The sequence below is a fragment of the Orbicella faveolata genome, unplaced genomic scaffold (genome assembly GCF_042242905.1).
Source record: "Orbicella faveolata isolate gen_17 unplaced genomic scaffold, um_ofav_v1 contig_2, whole genome shotgun sequence".
In the NCBI taxonomy this organism is placed as follows: Eukaryota; Metazoa; Cnidaria; class Anthozoa; order Scleractinia; family Merulinidae; genus Orbicella; species Orbicella faveolata.
In genome coordinates, this window is record NW_028301547.1 from 5,068,386 (window position 1) to 5,094,719 (window position 26,334).

The following is a 26,334-nucleotide window of genomic DNA, read 5'->3' on the forward strand; positions in this document are numbered from 1 at the left end:
ATGTTGTGACAAAAAAACTGACTGAGGCAATGTCCATCGTTAAATTCTCTTCGTAGGTATTTAGAGTGTTTATGATGATTAGAAGCGAGAAAAAAAATAAATCTATGGTACAACTCTTTTGCTAGAACCTCTTGTTTGTCGAAATATTCGCATACTTAAAGAGTTACGACCCTATCAAATCAGTTGAACTCTAACCTGGTCGTTCATTAACATAGGTGTTCCCTGTCCCCTCCCTACCCCTTTAGGAACTCTATTAGACCTAGATCTTCTGGTCTGCGATAAGGGGTGTGCTACAAGGATGGACAAAAAGACTCAAATTGGTTTGCAGCCAAAACAGTTTTATTTCCCTTTCAATAAAATCTCTTGCACCCAGACCCAATATAATTAAACTACCTAGCTTAAAGAAAAAACCCACTTTTTTGCGTCATCTTTTCTTTTCTTTTTTTTTTTTTTTTTTCAGCAAACTACGTTTCGTTGTTAGAAATCCCCACTTCATTATCAATTATCCCAGCACCCCTTAGTCTATGTTAGGCTTGTTCCCGGTTTGGTAATCTTCTGCAATTCCAAAGTCCTAAAAAAAAGGAAAAATATATATAATTAAAAATAGACCAACGCAACTCATTTATCAAATGGAAGGTAATGGCTGTGAGTTATCGATGGGGAACTATGGGATCATGAGATTATGGGTATAAAGATTAAACAACCCAGACCAGGGTTTAAACCCAGACCTTTCAACAATATTCTTCCTCAGACGCATTAACAATTCATCAAGTTTAAACAAAGGAAATCATAACCGTGACGATGTTTGGATATCTGATCATAACAGCCGGATTGATTTAATTTTATGATTTTATTTCTCCAGTATTCTCTGTAGTGTTAGTGTGGGTTGACAAGATATATTGAACATTCAAGACCGTCTCTGACAACATTTTCAAACACCGCGAAGTTTGTAAAAAGCACGTCGCCACGCGTTGCGTCTTCAATTCTCTTCTGGGTGTTTGAAAATGTGGTCAAACACGGTTTTCCGTGTTTGATATTTTACATCAAACAATAGGCGACCGCGTAACCCACGCTACATATGTCAAAGCTTTATTGCTTAAACAAATGCAGATGATTTCTTTTGTTTTAACCCTATTCCGCTTACCTCAAGCCAATTTGTAAACAAACACATCTCCGTTCTTGTCCAGTCCAGACCCATGGCCGGTCTTCCTGCTAAACTCGCACAGTTTAGACTCTCCGTACTTCTTGTAAGTATTCTCAGCGTCATCTCCTGACCAACAGTTCTTATTGTCTGCTCCAAAAATCTTGAAGCCAAACGCCTCAGCTCTCTCCTTGCAGTAGTCAAAAATTGCATCGGGGCCCTTAGCACTCACTTTGTCGTCAAATAATTCCGGTAAAGCGAAAGCGTCGCTAGGGGACACGTTGTTGAAGCAGTCAAGTGGTTGCCAAACACCTTTAATATATAGAGCAGAAGAAGTAAACTCTTTAGGGGAAGGATTGTCACTATCCGTATAGTCCCAGTTTTTTGTATTTATGTAAATTGCATAACTTTTGTGTGCATTGGCATTGGTTTTGATCATAGTTAAAAGAGGGAGCTGGTTAAGATACCTGCCGAAGTTATTTGTTATATGTTTTGTTGGTTGCTTTGGGGGTTGACCCTGCACAAAACCTGGCCAAATACAAAAGGTGGTTATGTGTGCTCAACTAACCAATAGAAGCATTACGATTATGTAATTCATACGTAGTCGATGAGCATAAAACAAAAGGTGTGCAGGGTCAAGAACCTTCCGACACAACTGTTAGCCTGTTTGTTTGCTTCTTTGAAGTTTGCCGGGCTTCTTAACCATTTCCGGATCCCTCCATTAGCCATGTTTTGATATATCCGGGAGTATGACTTAAACAGCCACGTGCAATCTTTCAAACAACTAAGTACCTTGGCTGAATGTTACATTGTGAAGTGCCTCCTGATGGCTGAAAAGTAACAACCTTTTTGAAATTCCACGTTCTGTTTTAGTAGAGGTACAGTAAATCAAAAGTAAGGCAAGCCCTGGGTGAAATCCCATCCAATACAAGGGACTGGATTGGGGAAATACTGGTCAGTGACGATAATAACTTCAGGTTACGTAGGATAAAGCTTCAAGGAGTACCACTATTCCGTTTGGATGGGATGCTAGGCCATTCCGACCTATTATTTTGCCGGGTCGCCGGTACTCATAAAAACACGTACCCATAAAAGTATTGGCCGGCCGGTTTATATAAAAGGGTAAAACGATGGCATCGTGAGAAATAAGTAAGTAACCAAAGCGGCATGTAAACTAAATATTTACCTTCTTTATTTTGGTACACGAACATTGTTTCTGAGGCCATGAAGCCATAACGCAAGCCGTTTTTAGCAGTTTCGCACTTTCCTTTGGCAAGCCCGTACATATCATAAGACCGTGCTGCATTTTCTCCAGTCCAGCATTTAGTGTCCTCCAAACCGAACAGCATGGCCCCTTGGTTAGAAGCCGCGGTTACACATTGCTCATATTTCGTTGAAGTCTTGGCAAAACGTTTAAATTTGAACAGGATGTCGCCAAGGGCTCGTCCTCTGTTTTGGTAGCATCCAATTGGCTTCCACGTTTCTGTCAGTAACAAATATTTTCAGAACATTAAATGGAGACTAATGATATCACGTGTATAAAACATATTCTCCGTGGCCTCAACTGTACAGCTTCCATTTAGCACAGCCACACTAATGGAGTTTGACCGTGAACGAAACTAAACTGCTAGTAATACAGTTCATAAGATAATACGCCACTTTGCTGTTATGTGTCCATTTTGGCCTGCTCAACTGCTTCCATGCTCAACAGCGTTTTCAGTGAAATAATGTGATTTCCCAATTACTTAGCTCTTATTAACCGAGCAGGAGGTCTGTCTAGGAGAATCGTGATCGAGGTCGGGGTACAGGACGAACTGATTTGTACTAGCTGACATTTTGCTTGCGAACGGTGATGAGCTGAACTCGAAGGTGCCTAAATTCGTTCGTCCTCTTTACTTTTTTTCTCATCCGGCTTTCTGGCACGCACTTCCATAAATAAATATTTTCAGAAGATAGTCAATATATTTGTAATTTAGTTCGGAGCTCTTTCACCGCAAAATGTAACCGTTCTAGATCTAGATCTTACTAAATCTAGACTGCGTTCAATATCGATTTCAGCCAATCAAATTCGTGAATTCGGTAGTTCCCAGTCCTTGTGAGACAGCCATATAAGAAAAAGAAATAACAAGACCATATTTTTTTCGTTTTAGGGGTTTTTTCATTTCCTTTCGATTTTTTGTACATTTCCAGTCATCGTGTGGTAAATGTATTGAATCTACTTGCAACTGGACTTCCAGATTAGTGCTCAAATAAATAAATAAATAAATACACAAACGAGATATAAAGTAAATAAAACTAAATAATTATAATTAAATAATTACACAATTCGCATAGCTCCAATTTTAGACCTTTTCTTCTGATATTTGGTGAAAAGTATTCGTATATGACTGGTATTAAAATGGTCATTTTGTTTTTAGATTGAATCATTTATAGTCGAGAAAATCGCAATTATGTGAACATGCCCAGACATTCTCTGTAATGACGTTGCTATACATGCTCTGTAATTTAACAAATATTTTTTCTAGCTTGAGTATTAGAGCTGTAGGTCTGAAATTTAGCAGGCATCATCTCTGTATCATTTGCCTTAACACTGTCTGTTTTGTTTTTGGATTGAGTTATTTATAGCTGAGCAATTACCAGTTTAGTAAAGCGATTCTGTGTATAATTGTTCAGGTCCAAATAATTGCATCATATTTCGCTGTTAGTAGGACGCAGGATTACAATATTGGATTACCATACTAAGGCCACTGGTACGAATCGGGCACAAAGGCCTTTTTTTTTTCCTTTTATTTTTGCTGGGGATGAACAGCGATTGGGTATATAGAACTTTGCAGTAGTTTTCTTGCAATTCCCTTGAAAACTCCACGTTTTAATCTTGACCTTTACCTCAGAGTTCCACAGCGTCGTACAATTTTTCTTAGCCTTAATATGCGTTTCTACGCATCACATGTCAATCTACGTTCGCTTCGAAATTCTCTGAGCTCTCTTACGAAACTTTCTTCGCGAACTTCGCGAACTAACTTACATGCTAATTCTCAAAGAGTAAAGTTGAACGTACTTATTCAAAACAAAATGTCACGTGCACGCGAAACTTATCACGTCAGTCGGATTCTATTGATATTCCATTCGATGGATGTTCATTTGATTTGTCAATTATTCGAATTCACGTGCTAGCAGGCGTTCTTAAAATATTTTCGGTCGACACGCATACAAAAGACACGACATCCCTCAACGGGAGGACGGCATGTTAAAAATAGTCACTTAGAAATTTATATTTGAGAAAAGTACTTCCGAGAGCTAAACTGGTTTCGTATTGATTACACCATCAAATGATACATTATTGAACCAGTTATCCCATGCAAGAAAGTCACTCTGGCTTATAAGTTTGTGTTTGTCTAGGCAGTATCCTAACTGCTGACAAGTCTAATCTCCTTAGCAGGAAATCAAAGTATAACCAGTAAGAAAATGTTCTGACAAGAAACTTATTCTATGGAGCCAGTTAGGAGGGGAATCGCTCCAGCCGCCCAGTTATGAATTGTTTAGCCTACCGACCATCCTCTAACCTACGCGGTCTGATGATGGCGTCGTGCGTGATCGTTCTATCTTAGAAGCTCGTTTGTAAAAGCGATCTGAATGCAATATTAGTTCTGCTGGGGAAGGACATCTGCGATAAGCGCGATGTTTGCCAAAATCAAATACTCACTTTTCGTCAAGTTTTCACATGAACACATACAGATGTTTAATTAAAATCTCAGTCGAAATTTGGTCTGTTCATAATCAAGAAAGGATGTAACGAATAAATAAAGAAATATAATCAGCGACTTCTTAACATTTACAACCCATACCTAGTGACGGAAAAAGAGAAAGCAAGTCATACGATTATGACTCGATTTATACTTACTGATAAGAATTTTGTACTTAAGCAAAACAAAGCAATTAAGTTAAGTTCAGCATTGGAGTCAAAAGGTGCAATATTTTTAAGACTGACTTTTTTTATATATTTTCTACCCTTAAGGACTACTTTAAGGTTCGTTTGTCGAAAAAAGTGTAGTAAAGTAAGAATGAAGATACACACAACAAAGGGTTTTTTTAGTTACATTCCCTTCCCCCCCTCCAAGAGGACAAAGAAATCCATAAAGCAAAAAACAAAAAATATTGCGACTGCATATCTTGTTTATGCGGTTGTCCGGGTTGATAAATAAATAAATGAATAAATAAATAACAAGCCTTATTTTGTTCCAAGAAGGCACAGTAACTAACTATGCAAATAACATTTATTTCTCTTACTTTGACACTCCTGATTGTTGCATTCCCTGGTAGAACTGTCGGGTCCTAGTCCACTGCAGCCTTCTCCGCCATTTGAAGGTGGTGGATTGGTACATGTTCTTGTTCGTCTTTGCACCCCACCCCCACAAGTTTTTGAGCACTTGCCGTATGGTCCCCAATCCGAGTAACCACCATTCGCTATGAATTCCAGTATAGTATAATGACATATCATAGAATAGGGTAGAGTAGAGAATTCAGCCACAGAACACTATGTGTAACTTGTGACGAACGTGAAACACAAACACAATCTTTACTCTAAAACATTTATCAGTTTTTTACTTTTCGAATAGCATTTCGAAGGAGTCAGTCCACCTTTGCAGTTGATACTCTACATTATGAACGCTACTGGGGGCAGTTTCGGTTTAAACTCTGCCAGATGATAACTGATTTGCGGGTGTGAGCCACTGCGTTGAGGTACCACGAGGTATCTGTTTTCCTCATTTCCTGACAGAAAGTCAGAGAATGCTTGGTCTTCCGGAGCGTTTTCACTTTTGCGGGATACCTTCCTCACCAAGGGCACACACTGAACAAATTTGTTAGAATTAATCAGGAATAATCATCGAACAGGGAGTAAACAACAACTGTAATAATATTTTTCTTCTGGGCAACTTTTGGCTATACCTGCTTTATCAGGAACCCATCACTCTCCTATTCCTATATTTTATAATTTCCCACAAGTTTACCTGGACAAGGACTTTCATTGCAAGACCCAGTTTCCTGACTCGGTCCCAGAGACAAGCAGTCTGCTCCACCGTGCTGTGGAGGGGGATTGGTGCATGATCGGCTTCTTGAACGGGAGCCTCCACCACACGTGACCGAACATTGGTCCCATTCTCCCCAGTCTGAATAGTCACCTTTGACAGCTCCTTCATGAAATAAAATGTCCTGTCAGTTTTAAATTTTTAAAGAATTTGTGTTTCAACTGGAACATTGTAAAGACAGTCTGAGAAAATAATTTGGGTAACAGCTAGAACGACCAATTGTGAGTTCTATATGCTACCACGATGAAGGAGTAGGGTGACAAGTTTCAACGACGCAACGATTAAAAATGTACCTCTCGATGAACAATCGGGGAGTCTTAATTGTAACCCCCTGGTATTCGAGTTATCACTCTAGTTTTCATTTTTCGTACCGCTGTTCTTCGTTTAGAGAATGAAGACACTCTTGAAGGAGCTACGTCACGGTTTGCACATCTTGAAAAGTTAAGCCTAAATTTTTCAAGTTCGTCGTTTGTAATCCGTGTTAATCTTCTCCATCCTTAGCCATTCTCGTTCCTTTATGGTTTATTATTATCTCTTTGGTACTTTTTCTATCTTGGCGAAGAACTATTTTCAGGTTTTCTTCAATTTAAAGGTAATTTTGTACGTCGTCAAAATAACCCAAAACAGTGACTGTGCTCCTTTAAGTGGGGATAGTTTTCTTTTTTTTAGTTTAAAAAAAGTCACAAAAAGCTAGAGCCGCAAATATCGTAAATGATACGTAATTGACATTTATGCTGAGACAAAGTTATATAAGGAACACAATAAATATTTACTTGAATCGCAGCCATACAACTCCATTCTCATCGAAATGTGTCCATGCCATTCTTGGGGAAGAATTCGAACATACTGGGCCTTGATTGGCTCGATCAAATCATTAATGATAAGGGTGTTCTGATCCTTGTTCCCAATGTATTCCTAAAATTGTAGAGTATATGTATGTCAGTGAAATAGTAAAAACACTATACAGGGCATCTCACAGGATGAAGTGGTGCGGATCCGCATAATTCGCTGACATCCGCATCCTCAGCATAATCAGAGCTTTTTTCCGCATGAAATTAAAAGTGTTTCTCGTTAGCGATAACACAGCTCCTTATCATCCTTGGGAGTAAAAATTCCGAAGATATTGATTATTTTGAACTAGTTTTTCTCTTGAAACAGCGAATGAAAACAAGTCATTTCGTTCGTGACGAATTTTTAACCTCCAGGCGTTCCAACCTACTTCAGGCGAAGAGCCTGGAAACTAGTTTTTCATCGTCTGATGTAATGCCTGGTTACTAACTTACGGATTCTCTAAGAACGCAACAACGAATTCTTCAAGAAAAATTCCACGTTTCACTGTTGTTTGGTACATTGGAAAGGCTTTATCATCAATTTTTGTTAAGGTGGCTGAACGCAGTTTTGATACCTGTGTTCATTCACCTTTTTCTCCCAAACCCTTGATCCCTCGGTCGCCAAAAATGGCAGCAAGCAAGTAAACAACACAAACTTTGGTTTTTTGATGGTTAAGCTGGCGTATGTGCCATTGCCATGGCAACATGAATAAATATAAACAGGCCTTTAAAATCGGTTTTGTTTATTTGTAGAAAAACTAGTCATTAGATTTTCTTTATAATTTGCATGCAACAAGCTTGTAACGATTCTCACAAGTTGACACCATTTTGCTAATAATTTAACAGAGAGAACTTTAATTATCCCTTGTTGAAGGTTCACTGGAATATCTCAAATTTCCTTTGTTAAAGTTCAATTATTTTCAATACTCCAGTTACTTATTTCCTAAAGTATTCTCATGCAAAATTTCGTGAAATTCTAATGAGCGGTTCTCGAGAAATAGGCGTATTTCCGAGAGACCGAGAGTGCAATTTTTCATTCAATCGCAGTTTTTTGACTTACTACGCATGCGCTGCATTTAACTGGGTTCTTTCGGCAACAAAGAAAAAGCTGAGAATTGCTGGGTTCTTTGCATCGCTACCTTTTCTAACATATCTTTGTAATAAAAGACTAAAGCCATCAATACACTGCGTTCAATTATAGAGAAAAATAGCACAGTTAAGGCGAGTATTGAGTAAATTGATCGCTCTATTGCCGGCATGTTTGTTTTTTGCAATACTTGTGCGCGCGCTGAATTGCATAAGCAAAAGCGCGCGCCAAAACTGTGTTCGGCCACCTTAACTGTTGAAATTTTCGCATAATACAGTGTGTTTTCCGCACAAGCGACGCATTTTTTCGCATATTTTCCCCGAAAATTTCCGCATAATTTGTTTTGTTTTGTTTTTTTTTTATTTAGACATTTTTGAAAAATTGTTAAGATTAGATAATTCTTTGAAAATCTACGAGAATATATTTGGGTGATAAATTTCTTATGATTAGAAATTCATGGAAAATGCAGAATATATTTTGAACAGCATGCTTTGGAACGGAAAAGGGATTCATTACTTACCTGATTCTGAGCTATAAAGTGTTCACCGTCCGTGCTGTAAGACACTCTGTATTTGGTGACCCACTGCGGATAATCCTGCCGGCCCTGTATGCCTACTTTGATTACTTCCTTAATTTTACCAAGATCCACTTGAATCCACTGTCCTTTATCGCTTGTCTTGGCAATCCATGCACCTGATTCCCCTGCCATATGGTAGATCCTGGCATTGCTCGGCTCATGGTTGGAACTCCACTATAGTTTTCACACAAGAGAGAGTAATTAGATAAGGGAACTGGAACTTAATCTCGGTGTTCGAGGAAATTCTTGTTTTTCGTAAAGTAATGTTATTAGCAACGCATGACTTCAATACGATTCATTCAGCACTAAACGTACAGGCGTAGTGACCAATCAGATAGGACGAACGATCTATTTTTCAATGTAGTTAACCGTTAGCCCGTAACTATGGGTCAAAAATTTAGCCGTTATACGGATCGAAACCCACCAATGACTGATGACAAACTTTACACGAGTTTTTAAGCCAATACCGTTATGGCTAAACTGACCAATCACGTTTAACGGACCAGACTTATAACACCATCGACTGACAAACACTATTCACTTGACTCTGAAGATGCCTTCCGCTCAGGTTGTCAAAACGTCAGTCACCAACAACAGTTCTTTTCAGAACTACCCTCACCCGGACGATCACACTATACGAACTACTGATACTCCTGGACTCAAACCATTTACTATGTTTAACTGTTAGTCGTAAAAAATGTTAACCGTAAAAAAAATTTAGTTACGAAAGTGAAAGTCTCAAGATCTCTTGTCAAGATTGTTTGGTAATACAGAGAAACTGGAAGACTAGTAGTAATTATATTAATCTAAAATTCTTATAATAATACTATTTATTCTGTCCCTCAGTTAATATTTAAACTTGTCCAGACAACAAAAATTCTTTCTATTCCGGAATGGTTCTGAGACCTAAAATATGTTTTACAGTAATCAAAATAAATTTCTAACTTTTTTAAAGGGTAAAAATTAATTTTTAACTCTTTTAAAAAATGGTAATTAATTTTGTTGCCCTAAGTGATGTGCTTTTATACAAACTTAACCTTGCTCTACGGACGCTGATTTTCATGTGCGCTGTTTAAGTTATGCGCAAACTGAACCAGATGAAGCCTTCTACGGGTTAATGCGTTGTCATTAGTTTGAATTGAAATCCTTGATATAAGACATTTGACTATCTGAATAAGCGTTAGTTTTTTCTTCAGTTTAAACTTAGGTTACAGTTAACAAGTTACCAATAGTTCCGCGTTTACTCTAACCCCTTGCCCTATCTTGTAGGGACACCCGGTTTCCTTTTGGCATCCGCATTAAGTGGGTTCCACTGAAGCATATCGGTGCTTTTTATAATGTACACCGATTTTAATTTAATTAATGTAGCACAAGTGTCATACGACACTTAATTCAACGAGCCATCGAATAAACAGCTCTCACCCACGATAGCAAGCTTCTGTTTTACTCACCATCGAGGAAGCTGTTATTGCGGAGTCTGGTATATGATTGTTTTCCATTCCCAATGGCGACGAGCAATCTAAAAAAGAATAAACATTGTTCGAGGTTAGTTTAGTTACTTAGTTAGTCATTCAGTCAGTCAGTCAGTCAGTCAGATAGTCAGTCAGTCAGACAGTCAGACAGTCAGTCAGTTAGCTAGTGACTCAGTCAGTCAGTCTGTTAGCGAGTCAGTCAGTCAGTCAGTCATTTAGCTAATCAGTCAGTCAGACAGTCAGACAGTCAGAGTCAGAGTCAGACAGTCAGTCAGTCAGTTAGTTAGCTAGTCAGCCAGTCAGTCGGTCAGTCAGTTAGTTCGTTAGCTGGTTGGTTGGTTGGTAGATCAGCTTCTTTCAAAGAAGTCCTAAACTGAGTAAAAGGCGTGCTTGGTATATCGTACATCGTATAAACAAGCAATAATTGGAAACTTTCTTTAAAAAAACAGCATCAAAAAAGATGAAGTCACTGGCACGAAATAGAAAAGTTTCTATCCTCAACTTTGATCGAGTTATAACTGGTAAAATGTAATGTTGAATTGTCAACAATTTGTTCTAGCAACAAGAGAGGGGATAGTCGAACTGTGTTACTCCTTTTGAGGAAACATGCGTTGTTAATATCTGTTACATCTTATAAATAGGCCTTCCTACCTGACTGAATTTCACAGCCATACAGTTCAGTTCTCATAGAAATGTAACCATACCAAGTCTCTGGATAAATACGAATGAAACGAGCTTCAATGGGTTGAATGAGCGTATTAACAATCACACTGTTCCTCTCTGAGTTAGCGTCATACACCTGCGAATGAATGGAACCTTGATCAATCATTATATTATTATAAAAAACTGAATCATTGGATAATGCAATTCAAGGGTTTTCATTGGCTTATCCACCATGGTATACGAGCAATTATTACAAACTGGATCATTGGATAATGAAATTCAAGAGTTTTCATTGGCTTAGCCACCATGGTATACGAGCAATTATTAAAAACTGAATCATTGGATAGTGCAATTCACGGGTTTTCATTGGCTTAGACATCATGGTATATGAGCAATTATTAACAATCGGATTATTGGACAATGCAGTTCGAGAGTTTTCATTGGCTCCGCCATCATGGATTATGAGCCATTATATCACGCTCTATGAATATGGTAAGCAAACGCGTGAATTTTAGGGGCTTTTTTACTTTTACTTTATTTCAGTTTTCTATATTATTCTGGGGGCGTTTTTAAAAAAACAATTATCCCGCTCGCGCTTGTTGGAAATGAGAAGATTATAGCCATCTCGGCGCTACGAGCATCGTTGGCTATCTACCATCAATATCCAATGTGCGCTCGTGAAATAATTGTCAATTATATCACTGTGACATTAAAGCCAGACTAGTTTGCTCTTGTCTTCTTCAAATGTTTGAACTTTGATCAGTAACCTCTAAGGTTTCTTTATTAAACACAGGAATAAAAAAATCGCACAAAGCTAAGAAAATGCAGGCAAAATATAGATCTCTTAGTATTACGTTTGCTGTAATTAGAGGCAAATTCCCTTCCTAACGGACATGTGTAGAGTTTTCAGTTACTACTTACCTTGTTTTGAAACACAAAATGGCCGCCGTATTTGCTGTAAGCCACTTTATAGCTTTCCACCCACTGATCATAGTCGTATCGGCCCTGAGTCGCTACCATGGTAACTCTGGTCGTCTTACCAAGATCCACTTCTAACCACTGACCCTTGTTACTAATTTTAGCAACCCAGGCCCCAGCTCTCCCTAAAGTGACCTGGTAAAGTCTCGCATTACTAGCTCCACTGTGTACTGCGTCCCACTTTAAAAAAACGGGTTAATTAACATGTTACGAAGGAGTCCATCAGAAGTTCGATTAACAAGTGGACAAAAACTTTGTACCAAGAATATTTGCATCATACTGTAAACTTCTTTGCGACTGTTTTAAATGTCTTCTCAAAAGAACAACACCAAATGTCGAAAACAAATTTTGAAGCTCGTTTGAAACATTTGAAAGTACAGGTGAAATGAAACTGACGATGAGATTTTATCTGCGTTTGCACAATTTCTCTGAACTTTGAAATTTATTTTCTCGAGTTCCTACACTGTTATTTCAGGTAATTAGCTTTAAGAAGATGCAAAAAGGATCTTAATATACTTAACATTATTCTGGAACAAGATTTTTTCCCACTAAAAACTGAAATTACTTCTCGGAAAGGTTCTTTTTTTTTAACGATAAAAAATCGCCGCGCTTCGACCTCCCCGAGGTCATTTTCAAGTACGAGTGAAAATATATGAAATTAGCATAAATATGTTTCTAACAGTAAAAATACTTTAAAATGTCACGAACGGTGGAATGCAAAAAAAACATGTAAGATGAGTGCTAAAAAATAGTTACGAAAAAATACATACGAAGTTTACGACCTGTGCGATGCACCTGCTTCAAAACCAAACATCTTTAAATTCCAATTCGACCAGGATAGACGACTTCCGCGAGAACCTGCTACGGCTGATTTGACTTCCTCTCTAAATATCGTATTTTATTGTAATTTATATTATGATTTTTTTTTTGTTTTTAAAACCTAAACCAGAGTGATTGCCTGATTACTTTCGACACTCAAATGAAAAGTGCTCTATTTACGGAGCGCTATTCGTCCACTTTTTCAGAACTGAAATTTGAATTTGGAAAGTGTTGGTTTTCAAGGGGAGAAAAATCGGAGATACCGGGGGGAAAAAATCCCTGGAGCAATGACAAACGCGACCCCCTCATGATCCCTTATGACACCCGGGTCCAGGGACACCAGGGCCAACGCGAGATAAAACGTGACAAGTGTCCATTATTGCGGCACTAAAATTTTGCGGGAGTTTATTTTTGCGAATCTATGATTTTTTCCGTATTTTGCGGGATCTGTGTTTTGCGATTGTAAAAGACTGGTCTTTCTTGCTTGGTTTTAATTTTCGGTTTTCGGAAAGCCGCATTTAATTGAAATTAAAACATTTTCGCGCTTTTTTAATTAAACTGCATGCAACTGACAAGTGAAACAACCTGTAGAGATGTAAAACACAGTAATCCAGTAACCAGTGACACTCTATCATAATTACATCGTGTTTTTATGTGACTGATGGTAGCAACAAGATTTTACTTGTGATGCTCGTACGTATGTGTAATTTTGCCGGTGGAGAAAATTTTTGCGGAGAAAATGTTTGCGGGACTTTTTTGCGGGAACTTTATTTTGGGGATTGGGAAAAAAACGCAAAAATCGCTAAAATTAGAACCCGCAAATATTTAGTTCCACACGGTATATGGTATAACTGATTCTGAAGGATCCCCTCGGAATCTCATCGTCTAGAGATATGATGAGGTTGATCAAAAGCACTGACTGTAAGGTAACATCTGATGTTAAATTGTGTATACCCCCTCTTCTTAAAATAAACACGAATATTAGTTTTTTCTTACCTCAGAAGAGGCAGTTAGCGCTGAGTCAGGTAATTTCTTACTAGTCAATCCAAGTGATGATGCACATACTAAAAACAACGAATCGAATCAGTAAAATATGAATGTTGCTGTTAAAGACAAGTACATTAATGTAAATAGGGATAGAGTTGCTTAGGCAATACTGAAAAAGTTGTTCCGGTATTTTTCTTTTTCTTTTAATCAAACACATTCTCTATTACGCTATTTTAAGACAAATGAACAACAATTTCTACACCTTCCGAGTCTGGTTGCATTGAATAACTGTGTTTTAACAAATTTGAAAATGGTGTGTCTTAGGCTGGTCAAACACACTAAAAAGCAAAGCTTAACAAACAAACAGAGCGACCAACCGATCAACCTATATTCAGCAATATTTGAGAAAGACTTGTTTTTCAGACTTGAGCAGTCGTTGCATAAATCAAAAAGGATTATAATAGAATATATTTTGGCGTATTTTCTCCCTGACTGAAGACATCTGGTTATTTTTTAGTTCTTAATTGATAAAACACGTATATGCCAGAAACGTGCAACAACAACAAAGCATTTCTCACCTGCATCAACATGACACCCATACAGTTCCAACCGCATTGAAATGTGCCCGTGCCATTCCTCTATGTTGAGACGGACAAAACGAGCCTCGACGGGTTGGGCAAGAGTATTGACGACAACACTGTGCTGGTCACTGTTGGCTTGGTAAACCTTAAATTAACAAAACATATGAGTCGACATGGTCAATGATTTGAACAAAATAAAAGACATTCTTAACTAAAACCGCAGTGGCACAAATAGAAAAAGCTGAGAATTTCTTTGAAAAAATTGATTCCTTATGGCAATATGAGCAGCTGCTAACAGGTGCGCGGCGCTTTCCTATAGCACCTCGTCTCCATAACTATAAGCGTGCGTGTTTCTGCTATTCCTATAATGAGAGTGAGCATCGTAGAAAAATCGTTACTTTTTAGTTTCCTGTGCAGTTGTGGAAATTGAAATTTATGACGCCGCGAGTACCGTGATGGTAGTGTTTGGCGTAAGCTTTCAAAGCAAAGAGAGAAGATAACGTAACTATCAAGGGCGTTACGGCGTGTTAGAACAAAAAATGGAAACTGTGCTTAGTATAGATTATTAAATAACGACCAAAGTTCATATGATTACGAAAACTCTGTTTCCAATTATTACGTAATCATAAGCAGCATATCATTATTAGGATCAGTGACACGAGGAAATAAATCTGCCATTAAAACATGCACTCGATTTTACAAGCAGAACGCCATAACATCTTATCATGACTCACATGATCTTGCGACTTGAACTCCTTTCCCAGGGTACTATAAGACACTCTGTATTTTGTCACCCACTGTACATAACCAGACAGCGCCTGGCCCTGGCTGGCAACCTGCGTCACTCTCTTGACTTCACCAAAATCAACCTGAATCCATTGTGATTTGTCGTTCGTCTTTGAAGACCAGGTGCCCACATTTCCACCGCTTGGCATATTGTATAGTCTTCCTTCCGAGGGTCTATTGTTTGCAGTCCACTAAAGAAACAAAAAAGAGAAAATGTCCCTGTAATTGTCATAATTGTCCCTTTGGTAATAGCTAGACATTTTCATTGCCGTAACATTCTGTTCAAATTATTTTAAGAAGATAGGTCTTTGAATATAGCAATCTTAGTGTGGACTATCATAGATGTCCTTTGTCAAGAAGTATTTCCTACTCAGTCGGCAACTGAAATGTTAATAAATAATTTAAGTTTATATTTCTGTCTCTTTGTCTGTCTGTCGCCCGTAGTTTCTAGTCGGAGAAACAGAGTGGTGTAATTTTTGGCTGGTTATCCTCGTCTTATGGTGTTAGCCAAGACATTTCAATCTCGGGCAGGCCTTACCTCAGACGACGCGGTGATTGCATAGTCGGGAAGCAGTCTATTTTCCATTCCCATAGGGTACGCGCATTCTAGTAACAAGGAAGTTAAGCATAAATTATATGTCACCATCAAGAATCAAATACCAGACCACTAAACGAGTTTTAATATAATCAGCCACAGGTTCAGGTTAGATATTATTATTAAACTATTTTAAATACTTACGATGCTGACGCAAATAAACTGGCGTATTGTAATTAAAAACTTAGATTAAGTGGAGAAATAAGCTTTGGAGTATTTCTGTTCGTCTCTCAGAGACACTTCCCCGTTCAAGTTGATTGCTTAAATCATTTAGGTCTTAAACAAAAATAATTGCATACGCAGAACATACCTGTCATCAAAGCACAACCATAAAGCTCCATCCTCATCGAGATGTGACCGTACCATTGTTGAGGGTGAAGACGGATAAAGCGCGCCTCTATAGGCGATTCTAAAGTATTAACTACGACGGTATTTTGATCACTGTTAGCTTGGTACACCTATAAACAGTAACAGAACAACAAAATCCTTCACTTTACCCTTCTTCTTACAAACTGATTAAGGTTTAAAACTTCTATGGTTGAAGCATACACTGTTGAGTCGAAGAAAAAGAATTATATGAGCTTAATACTTTTTTCTTGTTAATTTTGGGGTAAGGAGGCGCGATGACCTCGTGGTTAATGCTGTCGTCTCAGGATCGAGCGGTCTGGGTTCGAGCCCTAGCCAGTGCCATTGCGTTGTGTTCTTGGGCCAGACACTTTACTCTCACAGGCCTCTCTCAACCCAGGTGGAGGGACAATGAGGTAATGCCGGGAGTTAACCCTGCGATGGACTAGCTGCCCATTCAGCTGGTGAATGGAAATACTCTTAATCACTTCATGCTACAGAAACCATACTTGGCTTATATCTCCATTTTTTTTTAAAAAAATTCCTTTTTAAGAAACACTCCGTGAAAGCGCTAATCTGTATATAATCTACCGTTTCCACTACTATTATCGTACTTGAGATGCAGTAGCATCAAAACCTGTCTTAAATACACTGATAGAATCAAGTCAAACTATTAAACTTTTGATACTCCACAAGTAAGATTGTTACGTTTTGCAAAACGTAACAATCTTACTTTTTAAATTATCGCCCACTTACCTATCTCGTCATTTTAGCCCAAAAGGAAGAACTCAAATAATTGTGTTTAGGCACGCGAACAAAAGACACAGTAGTCAAAAGCTACTCCCTAAACCACGTGTGTACGCGAAGAGGTCACTAAATGGACTTATTCTCTTTTTCTTAACTCAATTATACATTTATCGTCAATACTAACCTCATTTACATCACTAACAATACCTACAACAGTATGGTTTTTGTTCGCCCGTTGGTGGTCTCGGTATTAGACTGGAACTAGCTTGCAACTGAGGCTAATGCGTGGAGTCTTTTTAAATGCAAATTTCATTTAACCCTTTTTAATGATATCCCCCCACCCCCTTCGCGCATGAGCCACCACTGCAAGCTAGTTCCACTCCAATACGGAGAATACGATTATAGTCTATTAAACAGGGCTTCACTGCATTTTTCTCCCCCATTTGGTTGCAAAATTTCTACGCCAGGCAACGATTTTATCATGTACCTACCTTGTTCTGAAAATTGAAATGCACTCCGTCTGTACTGTAGGACACCTTGTATTGTGTCACCCACTGAGGCCAGTCCTGCCTACCCTGTGTAGCGATCTTGGTCACTTTGACCATTACACGAAGATCCACCTGAATCCATTGGGATTTGTCGGCTGCCTTTGAAGACCAGCTACTTCCTAGACGCTACAATCTTGCATATGAGGCGCGATGATTATCATTCCACTGAAGAATTATAAATCAAAAGAACCCGTTCAGTGACCCCCCTTAATCATTCATACAGGCTGATTTTTGTTCGCCCGTTGGTTGTCGGGTTAACGTAATTCAACAAGTATAGGTAATCGTATGAATGGGAGTACAGTTAAAGTCATTCCACTGAAATAGAACCTGCACTGAGATTTTTGTCACACTTTGCCTATTGATTGTTTATATTATAGGAACTTAAATTTTGAAATAAAAATGAGGGGTCCCCATGTTCGTTTAGGAGCAACAGCACCTTGTTTATACCCATATAAATCCTTACAATAGCACCATGACTGTAGTCACGATTGCTTGCTAAATTCACGTTTCCAACGATTGCTTTTTTGCTCTACACTGAGAATTGGTCTATATTTATTTTACACGGAGAAATTTATTACTCAATTCAAAACAACAGAAAGAAATGATAGGTTACCATACTCGTTTGCGAGAAAATGACGATTTACCTTTATGGCGAGGTCCGGCTGTAAAGAAAAAGCCGCCATTTTTTAATGCGCGCGCGCTTATCACGCGTGAAATTATGCGCAATGCAATACTGGAGCATAACCTTAAGGGTTTACACTACGCGTGATACTTGAAAATTTTCTCGAATTGCACGGGACTTCAAGCGAGTGTAATTTGAAAGAATTTTCAAATATCACGAGTAGATGTAAATCTTAATTGCTCGAGCTTTAATACGATGACTCGCATATTATATGACTGAGAAAATTGCGAACCCGCGCCCGTTAATTTGCACTGCGATACATTAAGAATTAACGATAAATTGGCCTGCCCTCAGCCAATCACAATCACCTCACAATTGTCCGTCTAGTATTAACCCTCGAGTTTAGCTTGTTTTTAAGATGAAAACGATTTTATCTGTTAATTTCAGTAATACTTAATTTTTGGGTAGTACATGGCATTTAAATCCAAGAAGTGAAATAAAATGTGTCCTTTCCCAAAATCTTCTAATCGACCTTTCAGGGTGCTAAGGAATCATTGTAATAATGATGATGATAATGAAAATGATGATGATAATGATGATGACGATGATGATGACGGTGACGATGATGACGATGATAATGTTGATGATGACGACGACGACGATGACGACGATGACGACGATGACGACGATGACGACGATGACGACGATGACGACGATGACGATGATGATGACGATGATGATGATAATGACGATGATGATGATGACGTTGACGATGATGACGATGATGATGATGATAATGATAACGACGATGACGATGATGATGATGCTGACGACGATGATGGTGCTGATGATGATGATGATGATAATCATTATCATCATCACCATCATCATTCTTCTCATCGTCTTCGTCGTCAGCAACATCACGACCATACACACATACATACATACATACACACACACACACACATACATACATACATACATACATACATACATACATATACTTTATTTATGCTTGAAATTGTTGAAAGCATTGTTCAAACACCACTTACCAAAGATGAAGCCGTAATAGCGTAGTCGGGAATATACCAGTTCTCTATTCCCAGAGGTACTGCGCACTCTAAAAACAACGTAACGAGCATTTGCCGTAAGAAGCACCATATCGGAGTTGTGACACCCCGTATTTTAAGGTATTTAATTTATTCATTCTCTCGATAACCTGCGTTGAATAGAGCGGTTTTCAATTGAGGGACACACACAATCCAGTGAAGCAATCAAAACTCCAAACAAATACATGTACCTGACACTAAGCTCAAGAACAAGTTTGTGAGCGAGCCACAATTGGTTTTGGTTTTACTGCTGACTGGACGACAAAGTTGCGCGAGTATTTTAAGCCATTCGTGGAGCGTAATATGGCCAAACCAAAGCAAATGAAAGTTACTGTATTTTCGACATTCAAGTGAAAACCGCCTTCGTCTGCGAAACATAGCGTAAAACAAAAACACGTTGAGATTACCTGATGGTAATCGGCAACCATAGAGTTCCATCCTCATGGCTATGTGACCGTGCCATTCCACTGGGTTGATCCGAATTACCCGAGCCTCGATTGGCGTCTCTAAATCGTTGATAACAATGCCGTTTCGGTCGCTGTTTCCGTTGTATACCTGAGAAAATCAACGTATAATTATCTGGAAACTAGAACTGAACAAAAGCATTTATCCTCTTAGTGTAACTATCGAATTTTTCAGTCCCTAAAACCGTGTTAGAACAGTGATACAAAAGGTTTCAGTTTACGAAGTTACTGTACTTGGAGACGCAATTAGGTGCTAGATGTGATATAGCAAACACGGGAAACCGTGAAAATAAAAATATATATTTTGAAAGTGTTTGGAAATTTGAGTGATTGATTTATGTTATCAATCAAAACTTAAACTAATGAGAAAACGGAGAAATGCATATACTTGATGAATTATTTCTGCATTTGAGAGATGTCTATTTCTGTCAAACTCTCGGAAACTTCATTTGAGCATGCACAATAACATACTCCTTCCGTTTTACCACAGAATTTCAACTATTCTTGAGGCTTAATTAACTTCTCTCTGTTTTTTATTCTTCCAGGTTCTTTTATGGTTTTGTTGGACATTTAAGGGCCTAAGAAAACGTTTGGAAAGTTTTCGCCAGAACGCCGAATAGAATAAGCACGCGTGATGATGTAAGCTAAGAATTCGTCTTCATTATTTAATTTGTAATAGTTTTTTTTTAATAATGTGTTTATTATCATAGTCAATGGAGGGAAATGGTTAGGGAGGCCAGTAAACATCAAAGACGCAAACAAACAGGCTAAGATTTGTGTTGGGAGGTCCTTGACCCTACACATTTTTTGTTTTAAGCTCGTTGACTGTGTACGTATGAATTACATAATCGTGGTGCTTCTATTCAGGGGTTAGTTGTATGAGCATACATAACCACCTTTTGTACTTTGCTAGGTTTTGTGCAGGGTCAACCCCGAAAATAGCCAACAAAAACATACAACAAAGAACTTTGCCAGATTTTTTAATAATTTCCCTCTACTAACTATGGTTTAATCAAATCGGTAAACTGTGATCATGAAAAAAATGGCAGTTGATCTGTCAAAATACATATGCGTTTTAATTTGTAATTTCATTAGACTCACCTTACTTTGGGTGATAAAATGAACACCATCGAGGCTGTAAGACACTTTGAACTTGGTAACCCACTGGTCGTAGTAGTCATATCTGCCCTGAATTCCTATATTTGTTATCCTGGTGACTTCCAAAAAGGCTACTTGAATCCACTGGGAGGCATCACTTATTTTAGCAGACCAAGCTCCGATTGTACCACCACCGCTGGGTCTGTTGAGCCTGGCGTTGGTAGGTCCGTGGTTACTGTCCCACTTGAATCAACAATCATCGATTGCTCAATCATATCAATCAATCGGCAACTATTGCACAGTATTTCTTACGATAACGTTATAGGCTACATAAATAAGGCTTGGCAGCTTGGTAAGGTCTAGCAAGATTTTCGTCGAATTTCACGGGTCTCGTACTCTCGTGGTTTAATTAGTTATGCGCGTGTCCCAGTCTCGATTTTTTTCACAAACCTGTCTCGGGATCTCGATGTTTTGCAAGGCTAAGATAAACTCGAATGACTCATTTGCTTTTATTTATAAATTGACTTCTGAACGTCTTAGAGTCTGTCTCGCCGTCTCGAAAAAGTCTCGCATTTACCCTTCACCAACCGTTAAAGATAAATATCTTCCTTTTTAACAATGGGTTCGCTGTCTACTTTGTAAGAGATTTCTACAAGTTTTACAGGAAAACAAGAAATACATTCCCACTAGCTGCATTAAACATGGTTAAGGTAACTAGTCTCAAGGACTTGCCACAAGTCGACCTCGTGAGTTTCAGGGTAGAAAAGCTAAGGCAAAGGACTTTTCTGAAAGTCTACTAGTCTCACACAAAGAATGTTATCATCAAGGGAGCAGGGATGGCGCAGTGGTGGGAGCGCTCGCCTCCCACCAATGTGGCTCAGTGGGTTGAGTTTGTTGTTGGTTCCCGCCTTGCTATGAGGGTTTTTATCTGGGTTCTCCGGTTTTCCTCCCTCCTGAAAAATTAACACTCCAAATTCCAATTCGACCAGGATATGATAGAGGACCATCCGAAGGCTGATGTGCCTTCCTCTCTAAATATTGTCATTTATATTTTAGTGTATATTATCTGAGAAACTAATACAGCCCCTTCAGAGTGCAAGAAGAACGGTCCCTCGAGAAATTGTGTTTTACCTTGATGAGAAAAAGCGATAGAATACTACTGTGACCCAAGTTGAGAAAGAAAAATTGAAAATACGTCTAACAGACTCTTTTACCTCTGAAGACGCGGTAATAGCTGAGTTGGGAATCCCGTAGTTTTCCAAACCCAAAGGTTTTGCGCATTCTGAAGAGGGAATACAAATTATAACTGGTTAATAAATCAAGTTAAAATTAAACGTGTGTTTTTAAGAAAGCTTAATTTCTAATCAATCGCATCGTATTGCACTAGGATCACGAGATTGACAACTAAATTTACGAGGTAAATTTGCCCTAGGATCCAGTTACGGTAGTGGATGCAAAAATAACTGTCTTAGAATCTTAATTCTCAGCAGCAAACTTGCATAGCTCTAACGGTACGGTATGGGCATTCCTACCGCATGGGTCGGACCCGGTACCTAGCCACTGAAGCAATGCATTTGGACCATAGATGGAATATGTAACTTCAGAGAGGTAATGTAATATCACGTCAAGTTATTCATGTGTTGTGTGGTATTGTATTGCATTGCATTAAAATAGCGTTGCGTTGCGTTACATTGCATTGTGTTGTGTTGCGTTGCGTTGCATTGCATTGCATTGCATTGCATTGTATTGTATTGTTATGTTATGTAATGTAATACAATGTAGTGTACTGTATTGTAGCGTATTGTAACGAAATGCAAGAAGAGTAAGTATCTAGTACCGTACTGTAAGAAGAATTAGTAGAATAAATGTAAGTATATAAATGTAAGTATATTTCTGAAAGTAATATAGGTATTGTTTCTAAACGTAGAGTATTGTAGAAAAGGAAGCAAATTAAAGAAAGTAAGTAACTATCTGTTTTGCAAATACAAAATAAAATTAGAAAATGATAATAAAAAACTTCAGAGAGGTACTGAGGTATTCTCTCGTATGGGATGGTTGTCGAGGTGTCGAGGGCGTCAATTCCTCTAATAAGAGTACTCATTCCACGTAGAGGAGAGGTCGGGTTCCACAGTGTGTATCATAAATTATTCTCCGCTTTACCTGGTTTCAAGCTGCACCCATAAAGTTCCATTCTCATTGAAATGTGTCCATACCATGCATATGGATGAAGACGGATAAATCGAGCTTCAATTGGTTCCATTAAAGTGTTTAAAACAACATTGTTTTGGTCGTTATTTCCTTGGTAGATCTACACAAAAAAGCAACGAAGATGCTTAATGCACCTGGAAGTCATTGAGGTTGTTGTTATTTATGTACTGTCGTAGATTTTAAAATATCATTTGTCAGTAAAGGGGCACTGAAAGGACAATTAAAGGGAGCTCCATAGATAAGGAATTAAATCAAGAAAATTTCGAAGTTTTCAAAAACAAATTGTAAACAAAGCAGCTGAAATCATATATTTAGATTTGATCTTTTACCTTCTTCTCTATTTAACTTTATTCCAGTTGTATTTAAATTAAATTAAATGATTTTTATTTATCTTTGCTGTTCCATACAATGCCGCCCACTTTACAGTAGCTTTGACCCCTAATAAGTTGTTTGACTTTTCTATCAAATTGTTTTATTTGTTTTTTCCCTGTATCCATGTTTTTTTCGTCGTTCTCAATGCTTTAAACATATAGACCTTTCCTCTTTCAATTTTTTGGTTGAGCCAACCATTGCTAAATGCTACTTTGGAAGTTATTCTGGGTGGAATTTTACCCGCTAAGGTATTCCTATATTGCAATATTTTTTTTGATAATCGGTACTTTTTCTCATCTTCTCTTGATAAATGTGTCTGTTTTAGTTCACCCACAAACCTTTTTTTGGGGCTCGAAGTGCTTGCCATCCAGACTGTAAGATAATTTGAATGCTGTGACCCATTGTGCAACGTCCTGCCTTCCCTGAATTGCCACCTTTGTCACTCGAGTCAGCTCACGAAGATTGACCTGAATCCATTGTCCTAAGTCATTTGTCTTGGCGGACCAAGCCCTTGCCTTGCCCCAGCCAACTGGAATATTAAGCCTTGCATAGCTGGGTCCGTAGTCTGCAGCCCACTAAAAACACATATTTGTTTTTACTGAGGGACAAATGAAATGAAATTTTAAAAAAGCAAAGGCGTGTATAAGGCACTGAGTGTGCATTGTGGAGCGTTCCTGTTTACTTACCCCAGAGGAGGCGGTCATGTCAGAATTTGGTATGTATTTGCTCTGAATGCCAAGGGGCCAGTCGCAGTCTAAAAGAGAAGGCGATTTAGTTTAACCTTAAGTCTTTGATAGTGATATCAAGACTCCGAAAGATCCTGCCACTATTGCTCTCGATTCCACTCGTTCACATACTTATAAAGAACGAGAAATGCGCATGAATGAATTATTCAAGTGGCAGGTATTCTGCAGTTAATCTAAGACACTTACAAACGTCGTATCGGACTCAGGGAACGTAAAGTGATCTTGAAAACGATACTGAGACGTCGGTTAGCTTAAGGAATGACGACAGCGACGCCAAGAATTACTTCTAGTGAAAAACGACTTAATATTTTACTTTTGAATTTCGTAGATTTGTATATCTGTTCAGAACGCCTATCGATCTCAGAACTTGCTCAAGCCTAATATGTAATGCCAGCGTTGAATTCAAATGAAAATATGAAAACTTTGCCGGCGTCTTTCACATTCTCTAAAATGCGCAGAAATTGTTAATTTCACTTTGTTGTTTCGCAGAGAAAGGCTAATAAAGGTACAAAGATTTATAACGCACGTGCAAAGCCGTTCAGTGTTCTGCTCATTAAGCCCTTTTTTTCGGTGGCGTTCTCGTTGCCGTTGCCGTCGTGGTTTGCTTAAGGTCCCTATATTGCCTAAAACGACGCAAAACGTAAGATGCAAATGGAAAAGGTATAGGAAAAACTTGAACCAAAAGACAAAGCGAAATTGTGCTAAAATCTCCAACAGAATGCCAATTACATATATGTAAGAAAAACGAAAAGAATGAGACAACAAGGGAATAGCATGCGTGAAAACATTACAAAGAATACGACAACCACAGCCGATACAATCCGCATCACAAAGATCACATTTTCACTAAAGCAAACTTTGCCTCTTGTAGCTTCAGACGCTCGTTTTTTTCAGAACTTACGTATGCTGGTTGTTACTCCGAATCGATTTTCTTCTCAAAATCTTTTAGTTATTTTCGAACAGCGTGAGCATATTCACTCGTCTTATTGGTGAGACTATTGGGGTTGTTTGGTTTACCTGTAGGTCACTCTTGCCGGATTTTGATCGTGAAGGATCGCTAAATTCAGAAATGTGGCGATGGTAGAGTTGACGAAGCTTTTTGGTTGCTTAAGTAGCATATTGGAGACTTAAGCCCAATTTATGTTGATGATCGCAAAAAAATTGAGCTGAATCCCGAGGGAATAGGATATTCAGATACGTTTCTTGTACATACCTTTCTCGGCATATCCTGAAAAAATAAACCGGATAATCTCAGTGTCAGCAATTAAAAGAGATGTTCACCTTTATAATAATAAAATAAATAAGTAGAGACACTAATGCGACCTAATTCTAACACTGAGTATAATGGTTAATCTGAGCCCTGCAGGAACCTAAACCGTGTCAAGATCTTCTCCAGTCGGCGTAAAATGCATACTTGTTTCTTTGATCGAGGTTCCTATTTGCCTTCTACGTTGGTCAATTAAGGTACTGGGTGATAATGTCTACCTCACAAACTGAAATGTATCAGCACACCTTGTGTGAAGGTTAAAGAAAAATTTCGCGGTATTTACTTTAACTAATTTTTCAAAAACAACTCCGTGTAAGTTTAAAGCATCTCAATAAGAAGTTACCTGTTACGTTTGTGGTTTGCTGCGTTCTCAGAAATAATCAGCAGACCTTCAATTCTTACCTTGGAGTTTAGGAATTATTTTGTGTTTACTATCATGAAAAAGGCCGTTTATATGAGAAAAATGCATGAAAATCAAAGAATTCAAGACAGCGCACATACAATTTACTAAAAGCCACTGAAAAGTTCTAGCATCCATCGATAAATCAGCTTTTTAGCGTTGCAAGACATTCTGCTATATTTTTTGCAGTACTTGAGAAGAAATAAGATCAGTTTCTCTCGCTCCCGCCTTAATCTTGTCATCACCGCTAAGACGCGAGTCGTTCTAGCACTGAATGTTAACGCCTTTTATTTCTGTCTTCTCTTAAAAGTATCCATTAGAATCTTCGTCAGATCGATAACACTAGCAAGAACGGAAAAGTGAAAAACAGGCTGTTTTCAATCCGGTAGGAACTGTTCTGTTTTCATTTAATTCATAAATCTATACGACAGAAAAAACCGGTAGCAGAAACCGACTCTAATTGAAAGCAAACCTGTGTCTTCTTACTTACCTATAGTTGATGTAAGTTGAAGCAGCAAAATAATGCCCAGCTTAGTGTCCATCGTAGCACTGAGAGCAAACTGATGTGCTGTGTAAATGTGACCCTCTTTGTCTAGCTTTTCAACGTCTCATGAAAGTTTCATTAAATTCCGATATTGGCTCCGTTAGAAGCTATTTCTGAAGGTGGGCGAAGTAATTAAGGAAATCTGAGAAACCGGAAAGAGAAAGCCCTTGTTCCACGGCTGAAAACTCAACTAATTAATTACGGCAAATAAATTTCTTATTTTGTGGATTATCTGACTTCGAATGTCGTGTCGACCTTGCT

General features: G+C 38.3%; 1 pseudogene across 1 annotated transcript; it reads right to left on the reverse strand.

Annotated features, from left to right (window-relative positions):
* Window positions 1-429: 429 nt before the first annotated feature.
* On the reverse strand, window positions 430-26,334 carry LOC110044518 (uncharacterized; annotated as a pseudogene). Its single transcript, XR_016207248.1, has 25 exons — window positions 26,020-26,334; window positions 25,076-25,090; window positions 23,803-23,870; window positions 23,455-23,691; window positions 22,697-22,844; window positions 21,751-21,818; window positions 20,540-20,779; window positions 19,382-19,529; window positions 18,918-18,985; window positions 17,187-17,408; window positions 15,914-16,061; window positions 15,547-15,614; window positions 14,957-15,199; window positions 14,220-14,367; window positions 13,651-13,718; window positions 11,779-12,015; window positions 10,846-10,993; window positions 10,174-10,241; window positions 8,666-8,896; window positions 7,002-7,143; window positions 6,151-6,333; window positions 5,429-5,605; window positions 2,328-2,624; window positions 1,145-1,453; window positions 430-571 (listed from the first exon to the last, which is right to left on the reverse strand). The product of XR_016207248.1 is annotated as an uncharacterized LOC110044518 (transcript).